General features: G+C 38.3%; 1 protein-coding gene across 1 annotated transcript in view; it reads right to left on the reverse strand.

Annotated features, from left to right (window-relative positions):
• Nucleotides 1-22,013, reverse strand: part of LOC109561285 (sperm-associated acrosin inhibitor-like) — a 154,701-nt gene that overhangs the window by 109,311 nt on the left and 23,377 nt on the right. The gene's annotated exons all lie outside the window — the stretch shown is intronic.

Consider the following 22,013-nt stretch of genomic DNA (forward strand, 5'->3'; position numbering starts at 1 on the left):
TTTCACAGATCCATCCGAAATTTAGGGACTGAGACTGTCCACCACGATGGCATGAAGTAGGAACTCAAGTAGGATACTGTTTGTTGTAGTGGTTATTTTCTGGTTTTCCTGAGTGTTTTGAAAAAAACACTCCTTAGAGAAACTCTTTAAAGAAATTGAAAATACTGACTTGAATGTCATTTATCTTTTCACCAAATACTGATTAAATATCCACATTTTGTTAGATGCTAGAAACGCATCAATAAGCAAATATAAAAATTCATTCTTTTTTTTGAAGCTTTAAGATTACATAGGAATAATAATATTAATAAGATACCAATCAAATATGTGTGTGTTTGAGTATATGGCGAATCTTGAGACTAGTTAAGCAGAAAATGATCTCTGGTGCAGGAGTGGAGTTGAGGGTAGAGTGGGAGGCAATAGTCATGGTGCTAAGAAGCAAGAAGCATCACTACAAGCAGAGAGAACAAAGTAACTAACACCAACAATTGGTGAGTTCATATTTTTAAACCACTCTTCCTCCCAAGCCCCTTCTATAATCCACTCCCCACAATCTATTTTCCAATTACTTCCAAAGTGGTATTTCTGAAACACCGATCTCATCTTGTCATCTTCCTGCAAAAACTGTTTTAGTGAGTATCACTGCCTAATCCTCCATTAGTACTGGCCACCTCGCTCTCCATCTGCATTCCTCTCCACTCCACATTTTGATATGAACTGCTTACCACTCTTAGAACCTTGCGTGAACTCTGCAATTTTCTACATGCTGCTCCCTCTTCCAGTACTTCTCTTTCTCAATTTCCAATACCAATTTCACTCATTAAAGATTCAGCCCCAGGGTTATCTTCTCTAAAAATCTCCTCCTATGTATTCAGTCCTGCTAGATCAGCATGTTTCACATTATATTCTCATTAGCTTAATAAATATCTATCTCTTTTGTTACATTGTGAGCTCACAGCTGGCACACTGCAGGTGTTCAAATAATGCTTTATAAATTAATTTAATTAAACTAAAATTAATTGAATTTTACTTCTATCAACAAGTAAGGAAGCAAACCATGGTGTCTTATCCCAGATAACCCTGAAGTCAGATGTCACTTCCTGATTCACCTGAAATTTTTGCATCTGTTTGCATTCTATATCAACCGAAGCTCTGAATGGTTAGTCAAGTACCTACAAACAGAATCCACAGACACACAAATAATAGCAAATGACTGTTTTCCTAGAGACTGCCACATAAAGACAGAGATGGTGGTTACCTTGCACACCCACAGCCTAAAACTCTCCATTATGTTCCTGTTCTCTATATTCATATCTTGCAACACTGTCTTGTAAGTCAATCTTTATGATTTATAGCGTGAAAACTGCCATCAAATTTTAAAGATTACCAAATAAAATAAAGTAAAAATTAAATACATTGTCAAAACATGTTCCCTATTCAAATTCTAAGAAATCTCATTCTGCTTCTTTTTCTTCCTCATATTTAAGCAAAGCAGGTATTACTACATCCAATAAACCTGTCCTCCTGGAACAAGTAACTCCTGTCTCTCTCCGAAAACTAAGCTAAGTGGAAGCACTGACTTTGACTTTGGAATTTTAATTAACAATAATAGTACAGATCAAGGAAATGTAAGCCAGAGCCAGAAAAACACACCTCAACAAAACATCTACATGGACACACACTGAAAACTTTTCAGAATTTCTGAAGAAAAGAAACTTTGAGTTCACAGAAAATTAAGCTTTTTAAGAGTGCCTAATAAAACTCTACAAACGAACTACTAGAGTATTGAAAAATGCTTCTGGAGAGATCTGAAAGCTACTGGATCCTTACCAGTTGCCAGACTCCTAGGCACTTCCTTCCTGGGATGTAAGGCATTTAACACTCAAAAATAGGTTCTGAGGTTAAAAGAACTACGGCCAGGCCCAGCCAAGTCCTCCATGGCTCATCCATCAACAAGCCCAGTTTTGGGGTTTCACGCTCCCTAATCCCAGTTCCTGAATCTCATTCTTCATGTGGGAGATCCCACCTGAAGCCCCACCTCTATAACTGGCCCAGCAGCCAGACCGTTTGGCTCTCTGCCCTTCCACGTTGTGCTCCCTGTTTCTCTCTTCCTCTCTGCTTTACTGCTCCTAGAAATGAAGCCCAGTGGCTGACACCCCCAATATATTGGCAGACTTCTGCTGTGGTGCTCACCTCCCTTGTCTGCCTGTTTTTAGACTGCTTGTCTGGGCTCCAGTTTATCTATGAGGCCTACACATTGCCTGGACTACCATCTGCTTGCTGCCGCTCTTTAGATATGAACATGTCCCCCAGTCAGACTGAAATTATCTGTGATACAATGGATAAGGTGGTGGTCATTTTGCAAAATGGTATATATACATGTCTAATCATTATGTTGTATACATTAACTAATATTATACATCAATTACATCTCAATTTTAAAGAAAACACAGATTAAAAAACTCTAAGAAAGCTGAAAAAAAAGACGAGGGATTTTGAAGAAAGAGAACTTTGGGGTCAAATTTACATTTGCTACTTCTGAGAAACCTTGAGTTAGTGATTTAACCTCTGAGTTTCAGTTCTTGCATTTCAAAATGGGGGCAAAAGCAGCTGCTCATGAACTGGTATGAACCACTATACATACAGCATATACTATTGTGCCTGGCATATAATTAGCCAAAAAATTAATAAATGATTTAAAAATAACAGAACAAAAACTTGTGGTTGCCCTAAATTTGTATCCTAAACACAATGGATGGTTCTATTTCAGGTTCTGGCCCCTCCCTGTCTTCTTTCCAGCCCCACCCTGTTACCCATGTCTGACCCCACCCTAAGAGACAGAACTATGAACCTCCTGTCAGAGCAGAGCCACAGAAGTCAGCAGAGTAGTTTGACTGCAATGAAATAAAAACACACAGTCTTCTATCAGGAACTTTACAAAGACTTCTGAAAAGATGGTCCTCACGTTTGGTTTAAAAAATATATATCTATATCTATATATATCTATACCTATATATATATCTATATCTGTATATATATCTTCTGGTTTTGAGGCTCAAGAGCAAGAACTTTGGTCCTGTTTATATTTGTATCTAAAATGGGTATTGGTCTATCTGTTTCTGCACTGCCTGAAAAATAGTAGGCAATGCCTGACAAACATCATATATATAATTTTTTAACTGTCAAAAAAGAAAACATCAGAATAAACAGGGTGAATATAATCAAGGCCATGTTTTCAACATCCTAATGGCATCAGGGGTCCCACACTAAATTCTGCATTGCCAGAAAATAACAAAAGAAACCAATATTTAGCAAAGGGCAGAGAACAAGAGAACTGAATTCCTCCACAGACAGAAAAACATTTCCAGAGTCTGTGGTTGCATAAGTGTCTTTGCCGGAGGAGAGGAAGACTGGTTGAATTAGGTGGGAGCTGGCAGCAGGAGATGCAGTAAAGAATGAGAATTAGGGGCTTCTAGTACTCTTGCCTGGAAAATCCCATGGATGGAGGAGCCTGATAGGCTGCGGTCCATGGGGTTGCTAAGAGTCGGACACGACTGAGCAACTTCACTTGCACTTTTCACTTTCATGCATTGGAGGAGGAAATGGCAGCCCACTCCAGTGTTCTTGCCTGGAGAATCCCAGGGATGGCGGGGCCTGGTGGGCTGCCACCTATGGGGTCGCACAGAGTTGGACACAACTGAAGCGACTTAGCAGCAGCAGCAGTGGCAAACTCAAAAGGTAAAAACCTCACTCAGACAACTTTCTAGAAAATTAACTGACTGAATACTTGCCTGAAGAACACTCTGCTTGGAGGTCAGGACAAAAAGACTACCACCAGAAAAGCTAAGTTAGCTGTACAGTGATGATCAGAAGGTCTGATCCTAATTGCAGAATATCCCTGATTATAGGGATGGGTTGTGTCTTGGGTTGTGTCTCCCACCTCATCTCTCCAGACCACACCAGAAGATCTGTAAGATTCTACCTGTGAAAACACCAGGAGTTCTTAGAAGGGAAGGAAGGAAGAGGATTACTGGATAGAATGAAAACAGGGTGGAATGAGCTTGGGAAAGCAGGGTGTTTAAACCTGTGGATGACAATATGCAAAACATAACTTTCAAAAATCAACTAGAAGCAACAGGCATAGAAGATGAGAGGGGTCTTTTCAGGAAAGAAGACAGCTGGTCCCCAGAAGAAGAATCTGAAGAAGCACTCCCAGGCAGATGGGGGTGGGGGCGTTGTTGCTCTGCAGAGAACCCCCCTTCAAGATCCATGAAGAAGACAAGAATGAACAAACAGAAGCCTTGTGGAAATGGAGATGGTGGCAACACTAGTGAAGCACTTCAACCACCTTGGAAGAAAAGGGCTCACTGTTGAAAGTTAGGAGGCATTTAACAGTAGAACGGAAAATAAAGATTCCAGAAGAATTAAAATCATGGCTTGTTGAGGACTCAGTTCAGTTCAGTTCAGTCGCTCAGTCGTGTCCGACTCTTTGTGACCCCATGAATCGCAGCACGCCAGGCCTCCGTGTCCATCACCAACTCCCGGAATTCACTGAGACTCACATCCATTGAGTCAGTGATGCCATCCAGCCATCTCATCCTCTGGCGTCCCCTTCTCCTCCTGCCCCCAATCCCTCCCAGTATCAGAGTCTTTTCCAATGAGTCAACTCTTCACATGAGGTGGCCAAAGTACTGGAGTTTCAGCTTTAGCATCATTCCTTCCAAAAGTTACTAGGCAGAAGCAGCTGTTTCAACTCTCTGCTAAGAAAAATGTAGATGGTATTCTACACAGCATTTACAAAAGCTATAAAGAGTATTAAAATTGCAAGAAATTGCTGGGAAATGTTGGTGATAAGGAGTATGTGGTTAATAAAGTTGTGACAGGAATAGAAGAGTATTTCAATGTGATACTGGGCACTCAGCTGCTCTCCACATTTTAGAGACTCCAGTATGCCAAAATCCTCTTGGCTTACCCTGATGTGCCAGTGTCCCAGGTTTAGGCAGCACCACACCTACTGAGATTATTTGTAAGAACTGCAGCAATGTTGGCACATACGCCCTTTGATGAGAAGAGTCTTGCATGATCTCTGGGCTGTTTGCATGGTTTCCTAAAATACCTGGTGAAAGATGCTGTCTCTGTTTACTGCCAGTGGTTACAAAGTGGCTTCTGCTGAGAACCACCACAAAGCCCTGAGAGGGTCTACTGAATACTCACTGCTATGTCTGGTATCTGTAAACACTCTTTTTGTTCTTAGTCTTTCTCTTGCATAACTGATGTTCTTTAAAATTGCTAATGTATAACAGGGCTTATGCTTCAGTTAGTTTTCTGTTTTGTTCTAAACAGAAAATAAAAGCAGTACAGGCTCCTTTTCTCATTTCAAAGTTCCTACCAGTGCAGGCAGTAATTAGACAAAGAAGAAACACTGACTAGAACATTTTATTGCCTACTTGACAACATTGCTTGAATGCTTGTGGTTCTACCTCTTTGACACTACACAATTTTCTGTGTTAAAACTGTGTGCAAAAAATGCCCTGATTCCCAGTTCCAAAGGTTCAACTTAATATATATATACCTGAAAACCCAAGCATTTGTGCTTTTTTTAATAGTGCTTGAAGTAAAAGAGCCCATCCTCTGAAAGTTCATTTGTGTTGCTTGAACATTCTGCTAATATCATTCAAATTGTTGAAGGATGGTAGTTTGGTCCATAGTTTTTGCATCTGAGTCTAATGCACGTTCTAACATGAGAGAGGCGATGCACTATTGTATAGCCACAGTTTTCTGGAGAAGTTGATATTTTAGGAATTGTATTTCAGATTTTAAACAAAATCTGTCTCTAAATTTCAAAGCAATTAAAAAAAGAATGGGAATTAGGGAAGGGGCATATAAAATTTATATGATTTTATATAAGACATAAAAGATATCAAAGATACAGCTTGTGCTATTTCTTATATTGTGTGATAGGTATATGAGCATTTGTGCTGTGGTTATTGATATTATGATTATTGTTTAAACTGTACCTGTGTATTATTAATAAATATACTCTTGCATGTACTATACATGATGAAATAGAGAAAAGACAAGGAGGAAAAAGTGGGAAAAAAAAGTAGATGCTCTCAGGTATAAATTGGCCCTGAATTTGAGAGGATTTGCTAAGTGCAAAGCATCAGTATGTTTACTTTTAAGGCATCCTGTCTTCTCCAATATCCACAGGTCTCTTTGACACCTTTTTCCTCAAGGACAGAGACTTACTCCTTTCCAAAAATAGTCCTAAGTAGACTAGGAAACTAACCCAATACAGAGGCCCACTTTATGGAGAAAGGGATGCAGACTGGCACAGTGCATTACACTAGTAATGCACTAATGTAATAGTGCATTACATTATGCAATGGCCTGAATATCTCTATGAAAGTTCCCATGAAAAGCAAAGCAAAGAATTAAGGACATTTTGTGACAGAAATTGTTGGTCAAAAAAAGGACCTCAAATATTGATCCAGTGATACAGAGATTTCTGGGTTTCACAGACCAGTTAAATTTTTTTTTCATAATTATTTATTGCAAATTAAAGTAAAAAGCACAATATAAATCTAAGACAAAAAAATCACCCACAATATTTAGAAAACATCATTTTTATCACTTATCTGGATATAGAGTTTCCTATATCAGTAATAATATCATAAATACAGTTTTGTTTGTATTCTATTTTGCTTAATGTTATATCATAAGAATATTTTTTTAATTTTTCTTGTTTCTTTTTTCTTTCCTAACTTCCTAAAATAACCAGTATAAACAGTAACTTAAAAAAAATATATAACTGGGAAAAAAAATGGGTAATCTAATGTAGCATTGCCAATTTTGTTCTATAAAGACATTGATAAAAATTACAATGTACTTTCATAACTGTTTCTTAATATCAAATAATAGTTGTAATTTTGCATTCTTTTTATTACTTACTGGTTCTTATTTTTTTCTCATTTTGCCTTGGAATGGCCAAAAGTCTCCTATGAATCAGGTACTAGCATTTAAGAACCACTCATGAAAACCAAGGGTCCTCAAACATCATTCTAAGGAACTCTTGGAAGTCCCTGGCATGGCCTGAACAGTGCGGTAAAGAAAAAGCCGGCCCAGTGATTTGGAATCCTCTACTCTGACGTCAATTCTGATACATTTGCCTTTTATTTATCTATATTGAAGTACAGTTGACTTACAATGTTGTGTCAGTTTCAGGTATACAGCACAGCAATTCAGTTATGTGTACACATACACACACACACACACACACACACACACACACACACATATATTTTAGATTCTTTTCCCTTACAGGTTCCCTGATAGCTCAGTTGGTAAAGAATCCTTCCTGCAATGCAGGAGACCCCAGTTTGATTCCTGGGTCAGGAAGATCCACTGGAGAAGGGATAGGCTACCCACTCCAGTAATTTTGGGCTTTCCTTGTGGCTCAGCTGATAAAGGATCCACTTGCAATGCAGGGGACCTGGGCTGGGAAGATCCCCTGAAGAAGGGAAAGGCTACCCACTCTAGCAACCTGGCCTGGAGAATTCCATGGACTGTATAGTCCATGGGGTTGCAAAGAGTTGGTTATGACTGAGCAACTTGCACTCTCACAGGTTACAAAATATTGAGATATTTAGTTCCCTGTGATATATAATAGGTCCTTGCTGGTTACCTATTTTATATATAGTAGTGTGTATATTTTAATCCCAACGTCCTAGTTTATTCCTCACACCACCCTCCCCACTCCTCTTTCTTTTTTTATTGGGTTATAGAGGATTTTTCTTTTTCTAAGAATATGGGTAGTAAGCAAAAAGCAGGAGTCAAGAATTTTGATGAAGGACTCAGAAGACTATGTGTGGCTTCAATTTTTTTCAAAAATATACCAATTTGTGTCTGTGCAGAAGAGCAGGTGAAACTTTAGCAAGTTGGTGGCAGAAGTTAAGGGGTAAAGAAGTAAGTCTCAGTTAAGATTCTAAAATGCTGTACTAGGGCTTAGTTTTGGGAGAGCAATGAAATAATAATAGATACTTAATTAGAATGCATATTCCTCTTGGGAAGAAATGTCATCTTCATGGAAAAGGGCCATATATTTCCTAATCTCTTCTTCATAATGATCTTTAGCTGGAGCAGACTTGAAGCCATACAGCACTGGAGGCCAGTGATGGAGCTGTTCCATGATGCACATAACAATGTATAACATCTTGAAGACAAAGATGCCAATTGTAACACATACCTCTGTAAGATTTGCAATAAGCTTAAACATATTCTTTTTCTCAGGGAAAAGGTCTCTTTAGGAAATATAGACTCCAGAATGTAGTCTTTAAGCTAGCTGTTATCACTTCTCCCAAAGAGAAGGGGCTACAGGTGAATCATGGATGCATGCTAAGTTGCTTTAGTTGTGACCAACTCTTTGTGACCCTATGGACTACAGCCCACCAGGTTCCTCAGTCCATAGGATTCTCCAGGTAAGAATACTGGAGTGGGTTGCCATTTCCTCCTCCAGGGGATCCTCCTGACCCAGGGATCGAATCCAGGTCTCCTGTATTGGCAGGTGGATACTTTACCACTGAGCCACATGGGAAGGTCCCTCTCCCCCTACCCCCACTGAGCACACTAGTTCCTAAAGAGTTTTCCTAAACTTTATGCCATGCTACTGAAATATATGTCATTATTGAGTATCTTATAGCTTATGAAAAATGCATTTGGGGGAATACAATTCAATGGGGAAGGCAATTCTGTACTTGGAGAAAAGTACAGATGCATGTGGGAAAGAAAAGTCATTTCTTTGCCAAAAAAGGACTTCAGTTATAGCTAGAATATCCTTCATCTGTGCCATTTCAGAAGGCAAGAACCATCTTCATACTTTTCCATCTAAGCAATGTGGTTTTTTTTTTTTTTTTTTTTTAACTTAGAAACAAGGTATGAGATTAAAAATCCCCAAGGAGATTAATGTAAGTGCTCAACCTGAGGGTTTGGTATTTTTCCACATGAAAAATACCCATGAAGCAGAGGCTTATTTCCCATTAAAAAACCTGATAAAACTGGCTTAAGGTACCTGGCTAATAGGAAATCACTAGTAGGCACGCATCAGCTTGCTGACTCTTCAGGTAAGCTAAATACCAAAGGAATGACATGAAAGCAAATCCTTAAAGAATGCTAGTAGAATGCCTGAGGCGACTATAGGATAGGGACTGAGTTTCTGCTTCTGAAGTATCATGTATTTTACCAACTGGACACAAAATGAAGCCTTATATCAGAGAGTGAGCAAAAGGAGCACGGCGAGAAAGTTACAGAAATATTTTCTATCACTGGAACGCTGTTTGAATTTTGGCATGTTTTTTATTTCTATGACTCAACTTCCTTTCTCATTAGTTATGTTGGCATTCTGTTTGTACCCTTTTCATGTAATTTTTGTAGGGATTAAATGAATTCATGAATGATAAGTGCTTAGAATATTCATAGCATGGTATAAACACTCAATAATAAGTATTGTTACTGTTTAAAATGTATAATATATGAAAAAGAATATAATACAATCATCACGACTCAATGCAGGAATTGCCATTATAAGATTCTTAACAGATATTCATGCAGTTTCTTCTGGGCTGGGTCCCCTTGAGTGAGAAGGAACTCCCACCTTTCTGAGACAATCATTAATGGGCAACTCTTACTATCAAAACTTCTTATTTTTATCATGCTTAGATTTACTGTATATTATTTACCTTCTCACTTGTCCCTTGGAGCCACAAATAAAAAGTCTAACTGGGAAACTTTTTAGTATTTTAAAGATAGCTCTTTTGTACTTCCTGAGTTTAATATTATTACTTGAAGAAAACCTTCAAACAGGTCTTATGCTAAATGCTGTACATAGTGACCTCCTTTAATTCACAAAACAACTCTGATAATAAATTTATATAAATAAAAGTTTATAATATTTATCATGGTAAGTCTAGCTTCTAATCTAGTTCTGAAGCATGACAGGAGCTAAAAAGAACAATAAGTTAATGAATAAATCTGCTTTTTATTTCACTTAAGAAAAGTAAGGTTTACAGATGACAGATACACTGTCCAACATAAACGGGAAATGGTAGGGTTATGATCGACAAGAGTTCTGCTTGACCCCAGAGCTCAAGCTCTTAAACACTGCCTCACCATGTTCTCTAGTCAACATCATAATCCCCATTCCTATAGCAGCTCATATCACCAGATTCTGGAATCGTTATTCATTTCTGGGAAGACAAACTTGAGTTCTATTTGGCACAGCCCTTCCACGCCAAAGAAACCATGTCCATTAATGTTATGCAGAATACTTTCTAGTTCCTGAACTCAAAAGGCAAGAGCAGCTACCAGTCCTTTCCACTTACCAGTGGTCTTGCCATAGAGCCATGCAACAGCTCTTTGAAATCGTCATTTTCCACTGTCAAGAGTTTTCTTGTAGCACTTAGCAAACATCATAAATTAAGAATGTTTTGTTGAAATATTGGTCAAGATAAGTAAGTTACTTCCTAATATTTGGCATAGTGAGAAGTGCAAATGCTTCTCTTCCTTTGGAAAATGTCAGTGCAGTTGATGATATTACTAGCTAAGTAAGACTAAGACTATGACTTCCCTGGTGACTCAGATGGTAAAAGCGTCTGTCTACAAAGTGGGAGACCCAGGTTCAATCCCTGGGTCGGGAACATCCTCTGGAGAAGGAAATGGCAACCCACTCCAGTATTCTTGCCTGGAAAACCCCATGGAAAGAGGAGCCTGGCAGGCTACAGTCTATAGGGTTGCAAAGAGTCGGACATGACTGAGCAACTTCACAACAACAACAAGCTAAGTAAACCCCTTGATACTGGGTGCGAAGAGTTCTTGATACATTAAACTATACTTGATTTCTTCAGGTCAGCCCTATTTGGAGACAAAGCAGTCATGGTCAAAACATGAGGGAGAGCCCAGCCTACGCACCATGGGATTCTTAAAGACATCCACATTGACCCTTATACTGGTGCTTGAAGATGCCAGTGATCTTCTCCTTTAGAAACTTGAATAAATAACTTCCAAAAAAGAGTAACTATATCCCCAATAGTTATTCAGCTAGTTCCATCATTAGCACCACTTCCATCACAAAATATGGGGCTCTTGAGAAAGCCATTTTCTACTGTAGGGCATGCATCTCTACTTTAGCCTAATCAACAAAGACAACAACGACTGAATTTCTTTGCTTTGCGTCCAGTATGGAACAGACCTGCAGGCTTCCAGTTGATGAGGACTCTGTGTAAAGGGCCAAGACGGCTGGTCTTAATAGCTGCACTAATCACTTTATCAATGAACGAAAATGGCACTGTTGCAGAAAATGAGGAACCCAGGAAGCTGTCTTTAAGACTTACTTCAGACATTTACTAGTTCTAATATCTTAAGCCAGTTAACTTATTTAAAACCCAATTTCCTCTTCTATAAAATGGAGACGACAGTAATAGCCAACTCAGTCTTACACGTGAATCAAATAAAATATATGTGAAAGCACTGAAGAATTGTTTATACACCATCCAATTGCATAAGCCAACTGTTTATGCACCAAATGTAAAGTAGAATCTGGGTCATATTATGTAATCATATTTTACAAGGAAATATTTCCCATGATTCATTAAGTCTTTTGAACTTGTTCTAAGGTCCTGTTCTGGGAAGCAGCTATTTCTTAATAGAGATGACACATCTGGCTAGGATATAATGAAAACCTCAAATGGGCTAGGCTGATAATAGCAGTTCACTCCTCTTGACTCCACCTTACTGCCCTATGGCACTTTCAGCATCGTGAGAGCAACAGTCTCTCTTGGTACTAGAACATTCATTTATTATCAGAATCTCAACTAAGAACCTGTGTCCAGGAAATTGAGATTCTTTCATCTTAGAAGAGAGCAAGTTTTTTGTGTTTTTTTTCTTTTCATTTTTCTTTTAAAGCATTTTTCTCTCTCCATCAGGAAATCACTGAATCATATAATCTTAGCTTGGGAGTAGACCATAAAATTCATATAAACCAACTTCCTGACTATATAAGAAATACCAGGAGATCCCTGAAAAGTGAAAATCATCTATCTGGCTTCTGATTTGATGAAAAAAAAAAAAAAAATCTCTATTCAAAAGGGGAAAAAAAAACAGCCCAAACCAGCCCATTCATGACCTGAGTCAATATTCTCACCTTATTCAGTAGAATTCAATTGACTCAGTCATCCATGACTGATATAAAATTTTAAGAATTTAAAAATATATCACTTATTTATCTACTCCATATTTATTGAATACCGAATATGACCTGGCATCACTTACTAGAAAAACCACTCATGAGTCTCTGTTCAGGGTCCTTTTCCTCATACTCCATTCCTAATCCAAAAGAGCGATCGTAGTATTCTAACCTCTGCTGAGTAATGGAACCTGAGTATTATACTGATTCAAAGCCTTGATGAGAACTTCATGTCACCTGGCACACACTAAAAACTGAAGTAAAACTCATATTTTTCCAAAAATAATCATTTTCATTATAGAAAGTGGTCACTTCACAACATGTGCTATAGAACTACTACTTTTATGTTATCTCAAAATTGGGATGAATTTTTCTCAAAAATCAAAAGGTCTTCCATGTATCTTGACATGTTTTAGCATAATTTTCTAGAATCAGAGATAAATCTGATATAATATAGTTTTGCTATGAAGCTGAGTGTTTACCCCTTCAAGTGTCAAACCTGGTTCTATTAAAAGAATTTTAAATTCAAACCATTATTAAGTGGAGTCAATAGAGAACAGTGGTTAAGTGTGCTGGCTTTAGAGTCAGACAGAATTCTGTTGGTTCTCAGCCTTGTCACTATATGACTAGGACAGATCACTTTAATTTTCTGGACCTCAGCTTTCTCATTTATACTGTAAGAAGTGTTATAGTACCTACCTATTTGAATTTCTATGTGCTTAAATGCTATAATTTTTGTAAAGGGCTAAACATAGCCCTTCCTATATAATAAGAATTCTAGGATGTTTAGCAAGTATTATTATAAAATGCCATGTTTATCTACTTACTCATTAGAGGATGAAGAATGTGATTTAAATTTTCATTTTGATTCAGAGTGAAAATTATTAATATATTTTAGAGTATACATGTATGTGGTAATAAAAAGTATTTTCCTTAACTCTCTTTGAGGTTAAGCCTTATAAGTAAAAGAGAATAATACATTAGCATAGAAGTTAAGAATATGTTCTTTGAAGTCACAAACTTTGGTTCAAGTAATATATTCATCAATTACTAGCTGTATGGTCTTAGAAATTTTATTTAACTTTCTCTGTTTGGGTCTCCCTTTCTGAAGGACATATTGATGATTACTTCTCAGCCACAGTCTTCTATAAAACCAGGTGCAAAATTGGTTGTTCTCAGCGTACCTCAACCCTTTGAACTTAATGTTATATTTTTCAAGAAATACTGTAATTCTTGTCTCGAGCAGAGTCTGTAGCTCTCCTTGGCCAGCATAATGTTTTACTTAACTCCAGCATCCATCCTAAGACCTAAAAAACTATAGAGACACAACATGTGGCAGCAGAATAAATAAACGCTAGAAGCAGATCAACAGGAAGAAGATGAGTTTAATTTTGGATACGTGATAAGTTGAAGGTACTGCAGAATATTCAGGTAGAGGTGTTCAAAAATTAATTAGAAATTCAGAATGGAAACCCTGGGATAGTAGGAGATATTGATGAATATTTTATGTCATCTGGATGTATAAATGAAGTCACAGCTAAACATAATCCCTAAAATTATCCCCAAACTATTTGTAATAACTATGAAAAGGGAAAGTGAAAGTTGGTCAGTCGTGTCCAGCTCTTTGCAACCCCATGGACTATACAGTGCATGGAATTCACCAGGTCAGAATACTGGAGAGGATAGCCGTTCCCTTCTCCAGAGGATCTTCCCAACCCCATGGATCAAACCCAGGTCTCCCACATTGCAGGCAGATTCTTTACCAGCTGAGCCACAAGGGAAGCCCAAGAATGTTGGAACGGGTAGCCTATCCCTTCTCGAGCGGCTTTTCCTGACCCAGGAACTGAACCAGGGTCTCCTGCATTGCAGATGGATTCTTTACCAACTGAGCTATCAGGGAAAGCCCATAATACATTATACTATAAACTAAATATGGATGATTGCTTTCATCTTTCATCACTGCAAATGCAGAGTTTGTGTGATTGTCTCCCGTTTACAGGCAATGAATAGAGCTATGTGCAATTCTGTAATTCAGAGGTCCATTTCCTTCTTATATTTCACAGAAGACAGACACGGACCAGGTTTTTGTATTTAGAATCTATCAGACTTAACTGAAAAAGCCAAAGGCATGAAATCAGGAATAGCTCACAAAAGTTAATATTAATATATTATAATATTAATAACACTAGTATATTATTTAAAATATAAAAATATCTTTCTTATAAGAAACAGCCACCAGGAGTAATTATATTTCAAAGTGATGAACCTGTAGGCAAAACCTGTTCCAAAAATTAACATTTTAATTCCAAATTTAAATATATAAACAGCTTTCCTTTATAATTGAAAGGTGTTTCAGGGGATTTAAAGTGTTACACATTTGCTCTAAAGAACAGTATTCTGCTGATGTATAGGATTTTCAGATCTATTATGTTCTTTTTCTCACAGTATAAGCTGTGCCAGAGAATCATAAAATATCCCATCCACACAGCCACTGCTTAACTTCTCTCACCAGGAAGCCCACCAGGTGACCCACCCAGCCATGCTGAATACTTCTATTGGCAGGAAACTCATTCCCTGTTAGTTTATACAACACATTCTAGGACAATGCTAACAGCTAAAAAAAGATTGTGCTTTTTGTTCTATATTTGCCATTTAAAACTGGCAAATGGCACAAATGTTTTGCTAAACCTAAAACAGTTCTGTTGTTCTATAAACCTCAAAGGAGATTTGAAGAATAAATTATATGGACTAAAACAGTCTAATAATTTCAAAGTGATCATCTTACAGAACCTATTAGTACTACTGAAAGAAACATAGAACAGAATTACAATTGACCTTAAGATATACATATGTTTCATTTTAATTATTTCCAAAATGTATTATTTATGAAGGAAAGAAGCATAAAATGTTTCTGGATGTTTGTTTAGGTTTCCTCATCCTCTGCCACTTTTTTAAAGTAATAAATCCAGAATGAAAGAACATTTACAAGCTATTTGACACTTTTGAAAACAAAAATTAATAATAACTTGAAATGGTGATTTTCTTCACTGCATTACATCAGTCACTAAGGTATCCTTGGACTGCAGCCTTCCCTTTAAAATTGTTGACAAATAGGAATAAGTTTCTTCAATCATTATGGTGAAGTCTGATGCTAAGAAAATACTTACACATTTAATATGAATCATTTGTCTTTATAACCTCTCCATGAAGTAAGTAATAATAAATCTGAATTTTTACAGTTGGGAAAGTTCTAAAATAGTTTATAGTGCATTCTAAGCACAGAGGTCATTTATTTGCCAGGAAAAGGATGCCATGCCTTGGGCACCACAATAAATTTAATTGCTTTTAAGTAAAATAGACCTACAGTAAATTCTTTCCAAACTTCTGGTATAGAATTTAAATCTTTAGGGTTTACTTAAGTCACAATTAATAGCTAATAGATCATTACAGAGTCTCTTTGTACTAGAGTTTTTTTCCTTGCCAACAATGGAAATTAACAGCTCCAAGAATTTAAGACACATGCTTTTTTCTAACCCACACCAAGTAAATAAACCCTAGGTTTTGCTTGATTCATGTGGATTCAACACTAAAACCTGAAAACATGAAAGAATTCATGGGAAGACTACAGCCTTGACTTCTGATACCTGTAAAGTGTACTTTTACCAGGAGCTGCAGGTATCCCCTCAAATATAACATGGAGAACCTCCCTGGATTAGGATTCTCTCTCAGTGTTCCCTTCATCCCTAGTAGACTGGGATGAAGCATCTAGGAAATGAATCCATATAAAGTTATGCATATTCTAGTGGGTCAGCTTCTGTCCTTCCATTACTGTATTTGATCCCTAAGACCCTATCTGAAGTATCTTATACCCTTATTTGATCTTATACCCTTATTTGGTCTTTGGAGGTTTTTCTCTAGACAATCTGGATTGTTAATGTTGAAGTGAAATAGTCATCACCAAATGAAAGGCTAAATTTTACTTCTCATAATTATGACCACAGCCATCAGTGTCATCTGTGAGCAATGCATTGGTTCAACTGTTTCTGGCTAGCTTAGTAATCACAGGAGGATGCCTTGATCATCTTTGAAACTCTTTCATCTATCATTAATCAACCAATCAACCACTGAATTCCTAAACGCATGGTATTGTGCTAGGCTCTGGGCAACAGAGGATAAGATGGTTGGATGGCTTCACCGGCTCAACTGACATGAACTTGAGCAAACTCCAGGAGATAGTGGAGGACAGAGGAGCCTGGCATGCTGCAGTTCACAGGGTTGCAAAGAGTCAGATACGACTTAGTGATTAAACAACAAAAACTGGGAAAATAATCATAAATGGAATTGACTTTGTTATTGACTTTGTCTCTGCTCTTACAGGTGGACCTTATTATTATTATTTTTTGAAGTTGGGGAGATATGATATACTTAATGCAGTATTTTAAATGTAAGAGCCACTCAATAAATAACTTTTGATTAAACAGTAACTGGGTTTAGGCAGCATCAGCATTTTCATTGTGCTATTCAACACTTAAAAATTTCCAATGGAACTACATAAGATTTTTATCATTCCATACAATTGGTTAGATTGATTGCCAATTAAATAAAATATTATCATCTTCAAAAAAAAAATTACCTCCATGAAAAAGAGAAAAAAAAAATTTCCAACGGATACTCTGAGAATTTAAAGAAATGAGAAATGGTTCCTAACTTTATGGAGCTTGCATCTGGACTTGGGAGACAAGTATATAGAGGGTACTTGCTACAACAAATAAATAATGCAAGAATCCACAGGATAAATACAAAAGAACAGACACTAGGTACCACAGGTGATCAGAGTATGAAATGATTACTAGGCTGGACCACTGTGAGAATGCTTTTGAAGGACCTGGGCCTTATCCTGTAAATCTGACTAAGGACTTCCTAGTCAGCTTTCATCTAGAGTCTCTTCTTTGATGATTTCTTGGGTGACTCTCCTCCAGCAATATCTATTGTCTCCATTTTTGATGCTACTGTTTACATATTACATATATTTCTATGTTATTTGCCACATTGAACTCAGCTATGCATTCGATATCCTGATAAAATGATTCCTACCTCTACCCATAATGGGTTCTTAAATGCTGGATTGGGTTAAAGGAATAAGCATTAGTTGCTAAAAATGACTGAGAGTTTGATGTTTTTATTTGATTTCCCCACAGTCAAGAAACTGATACTAGAGTCTGTGATAAGGTAAGGTATCCAGAACTACAGTAGGACTAATAAAAAAAATAGCTAATATTATTTAATTCTTAACATGTTTTAGGTACTATGCATATAAATACTTCTTACCCATTAAATTATTTAATTTGTACAGCAATTCCAGGAGATATTATCCCTATTTTTAGATGAGGAAAATGAGTTTCAGAGAAGAGATTTACCCATAGTTACAACACCAGCAAGTGACCCAGTCAGGGTTTTACTTAAGGGAGTCAGACTCCAGAACCCACATTCTTAACCAGCTAAGTCTGTGCATAAACTTGAGAATGGGCAATATTTACCATAGCTGCATCTGGTATATAAGGGGGAAACACTTCTGAAGTGTCAAATATATACACTTACCTATAGCAACTGCCAGCTTTCTGATGGGCTGTTTCCTTTCTCAGGCTTTCTCCTCCTCCTTCAATACCCTAGAGGGTTTTGGCCCTCCTTTTTAGGAGGGTCCTATATATTGACACACAGGTTCTGTGGTTGTTCTATATTGACAACAGCCAAGATTTCCCCTTAGCAAAAAAGTAGTCACCTCAGGCTTACTGAATCACATGGGGTCGAGCAGGAAAGAACACATTCAAACTGCTCACTTTGAGAAGAGCCGATTAGTTTACTAAATTGTGGGAATAGTGTACAGAAATCACTGGGAGTACTCCAGTGGCTTGCAGCCAGGGACAGCAAAAGTGCACATTACCATTCCTAGGCCTGCAGGGGAAACAGGAAGAAACCTAGAAAGAAGAAGGCCGTGTTCTGTGGAGAAAATGGCCTGACACACTGAATGAAAAGTAGTCTGTGGAGACCCTACAGGGAGGGCATCTCCTTCCTCCGTCTCCTGCTTGCACTGCTCATTAGATGAATTCACCAGTAGCTACAGGGCAAAGAGCCCTGTGATGAAGTCCACAGCAGTTCGCATCCTAAGGCACAGAGCAGGGTGAGGAAGGGAGAGGTGAATGGAAGATACCAGGTACAGGCCCTCAGGCTGCTTGGATTTTTCCACCTATCCTGGAGGTGGTTTTCAACTGAAGACCATTTGACTATGGAATCAGAGTATTGGAATTTGGAATCTCTAGAAAGGACTTCAGAGAACATCAGAGGCATCCAGATAACGAATACAGAAATCCTACTTACAACATCCCTGACAGCTTCTGCTTAGACACCTCTAGCAATGGACAGTTCATCAACTTAACATGGACACAACTGAAAGATTCTAATGGTTGGAAAGTTCTTCCTTATACTGAACCCCTATATCTTCCTTTAGTTTCTATCCATGGGTTTTAGTTCTGTCTGGTAGTGCCTACACAGACCAAGTCTGTTTCTTTTCACAGACAGACTATCATAGGTTTTAAATGACTTTTATGGATCATGCTCGGTCTTCTCTTTTCCAAGTTAAACATTCTTGGAAAATATTCTCATCATCTAATACTTACCAATGATACTTACCAATCTGAGTCAAAAGATGGGTTAAGGACTGGCTGTATCATGGGACCTTGGATCAGTCATTTTTGCTTAGTCAGAGTCCACATCAGCTGACAAAAGTGGAGACAGAAGTAACCCCACTTCATACAGTTAAAGTGAGGACTGTCAGAATATACGTGAGAGGAAACATGTGGTGGAAATGGCACAGGCATTCATATTAAAGAGTGCTGGTCTCAAATCTAGTCTCACTTCATGATTATAAGCCAGTCACTTGTCTTCTCAGAGTTGTTAACACATTTTTTAAATGGGAGTAATATCTAGGCCCATGCATTACATTTGGGAGCTGAAGGCAAAAATTAAAATGGAAGCCCATATACCATATGTATATAATGCGACCCCATGGACTGTAACCCCTCAGGCTCCTGTAACCATGGGATTCTCCAGGCAAGAATACTGGAGTGGATTGCCATTTCCTTCTCCAATGATCTTCCCGACCCAGAGATCGAACCCAGGTCTCCTGTATTGCTGACTCATTCTTTACCATCTGAGCCACTAGGGAAGCCATAATTTACTCAGCCCAGCTATTTAAAACTTATAGCTAAGACACATTTAAATAAAATTATATCCTTCTACCTTGGCAAATAATAGCATTACTGCAATATGAAAACCCAGGTTGAAATGTAAAATTCTCAAACTCCTTAGAATTCTTTCCTGGAATATGGTGGCATGGGAGAAATTGGTCATTGGTCCCTCTCCTGACCTGCAGAAGTTCTCTTCTCTCCACTCCCATCCTGTCATGCCTCATGAAGAGCCCTGTGCACACACACTTGCACACCAAAGCCTGTGTGTCCAAACTTCACTCAAACCCTGGCAAACAGTCACACCTAGGTGACATTTTAAGGTGAAGGGTTTGTATCCCAAGAACACAAGCTGCCTTGGAGAGTGGAGTTGAAGAAGACATCTACGTAGTTCCTGTTGGCAGGATAAAGTCCTCTTGGGATGGGAATTCAGGAGATTACAAGTGTTTCCAGGGCATGCCTTTGATCTACAAGCTCCTATCCCTGTTGGGAGAGGCAAAGAAGTCCTTTTTACAAAGGTTTGGGGCTTCCCTGGTGGCTCAGATGGGAAAGAATCTGCCTGTCATGCAGGAAACCCAGGTTCCATCCCTGGATGGGGAAGATCCCCTAGAGAAGGGAATGGCTACCCATTCCATCATTCTTGCCTGGAGAATTCCATGGACAGAGGAGTCTGGCAGGCTACAGTCCATGGGGTTGCAAAGAGTCGGACATGACAAGTGACTTTCACACACACTAAGATGGTACCAATGATACTTAATTTTCAAAACTACCATAAGAATTAGCAGTTAATGCACAGAAGGGAAGTACTTCGAACATAAAAATGCTATCAATGCTAAAATATATAAACATTGTTGTAGCTATGATTCCTATTGTTATTAGAATATGCTTGAAAAACCATTAGGTGCTACAGGAACACATGGAACATACTGGTAATGCTGACTCCTTTGGACTCTATAGGACATTGTCATTAATTAAAATATCAAGGAGAATCTACACTTGTCATAGTTTGAACTATGAACTATGTTGAACTAACAATCTACACTTGTTATTCTGAAGAAACTCTTCTGCTCTGAAGTACTTTAAAGTCCAGACCAGCAGTATAGGTAGTATCCCTGAGAAGTTTGAGTCTTGTATCCCATTTCTACTTTCTGGCTCTAAGCTTTCTTTTCCTAAGTGAGAAGAAAACTTCTCCCAGCTCAGCAAAAACTTCTAGCATGCTTTTACCATCTCAAATCACTAAGAGATGATTTAATAATCAAGATGAGCTATCCTGATGAAAATATTACAGGTACAGAAGGCTTGGCTGGCACTGCAAGCCCATATGTCTTGCCGCTCCCTCACTGCCCTCGGTCACCTCAGCAAATGAGAATAGAACTTGCTTCCTGGTCTTTTGCTTTTGCTTTCCATCCATCTTCAGTGTGTATTTCCCTTTCAGCACTGCCCTATGCGTGCCCGAGACAAGAGCAGCCCCATGACTATCTTCTGCCCAAAGAATTCTCAGACACTGTCACCTTACAGCAGAAAATTGTCTGCTTGTAATATTTTAACTACTCATATTGATGTATCATATCCAGGCACTGGGCTAGGGGCCCAAGATGCAATGGTGAGTAAGGTTGTCCTTGTCATTAATGAACTCTTTTTTTTTTTTTAATTTAAATTTATTTTATTTTTAAACTTTACAATATTGTATTGGTTTTGCCAAATATCGAAATGAATCCGCCACAGGTATACATGTGTTCCCCATCCTGAACCCTCCTCCCTCCTCCCTCCCCATACCATCCCTCTGGGTCGTCCCAGTGCACCAGCGCCAAGCATCCAGTATCATGCATCGAACCTGGACTGGCGATTCGTTTCATACATGATAGTATACATGTTTCAATGCCATTCTCCCACATTTTCCCACCCTCTCCCTCTCCCACAGACTCCATAAGACTGTTCCATACATCAGTGTCTCTTTTGCTGTCTCATATACAGGGTTATTGTTACCATCTTTCTAAATTCCATATATATGTGTTAGTATACTGTATTGGTGTTTTTCTTTCTGGCTCACTTCACTCTGTATAATAGGCTCCAGTTTCATCCATAACATTAGAACTGATTCAAATGAGTTCTTTTTAATGGCTGAGTAATACTCCATTGTGTATATGTACCACTGCTTTCTTATCCATTCATCTGCTGATGGACATCTAGGTTGCTTCCATGTCCTGGCTATTATAAACAGTGCTGCGATGAACATTGGGGTACACGTGTCTCTTTCCCTTCTGGTTTCCTCAGTGTGTATGCCCAGCAGTGGGATTGCTGGATCATAAGGCAGTTCTATTTCCAGTTTTTTAAGGAATCTCCACACTGTTCTCCATAGTGGCTGTACTAGTTTGCATTCCCACCAACAGTGTAAGAGGGTTCCCTTTTCTCCACACCCTCTCCAGCATTTATTGCTTGTAGACTTTTGGATCGTGGCCATTCTGACTGGCATGAAATGGTACCTCATAGTGGTTTTGATTTGTATTTCACTGATAATGAGTGATGTTGAGCATCTT

The sequence above is a fragment of the Bos indicus genome, chromosome 7 (genome assembly GCF_029378745.1).
Source record: "Bos indicus isolate NIAB-ARS_2022 breed Sahiwal x Tharparkar chromosome 7, NIAB-ARS_B.indTharparkar_mat_pri_1.0, whole genome shotgun sequence".
Classification (NCBI taxonomy): Eukaryota; Metazoa; Chordata; class Mammalia; order Artiodactyla; family Bovidae; genus Bos; species Bos indicus.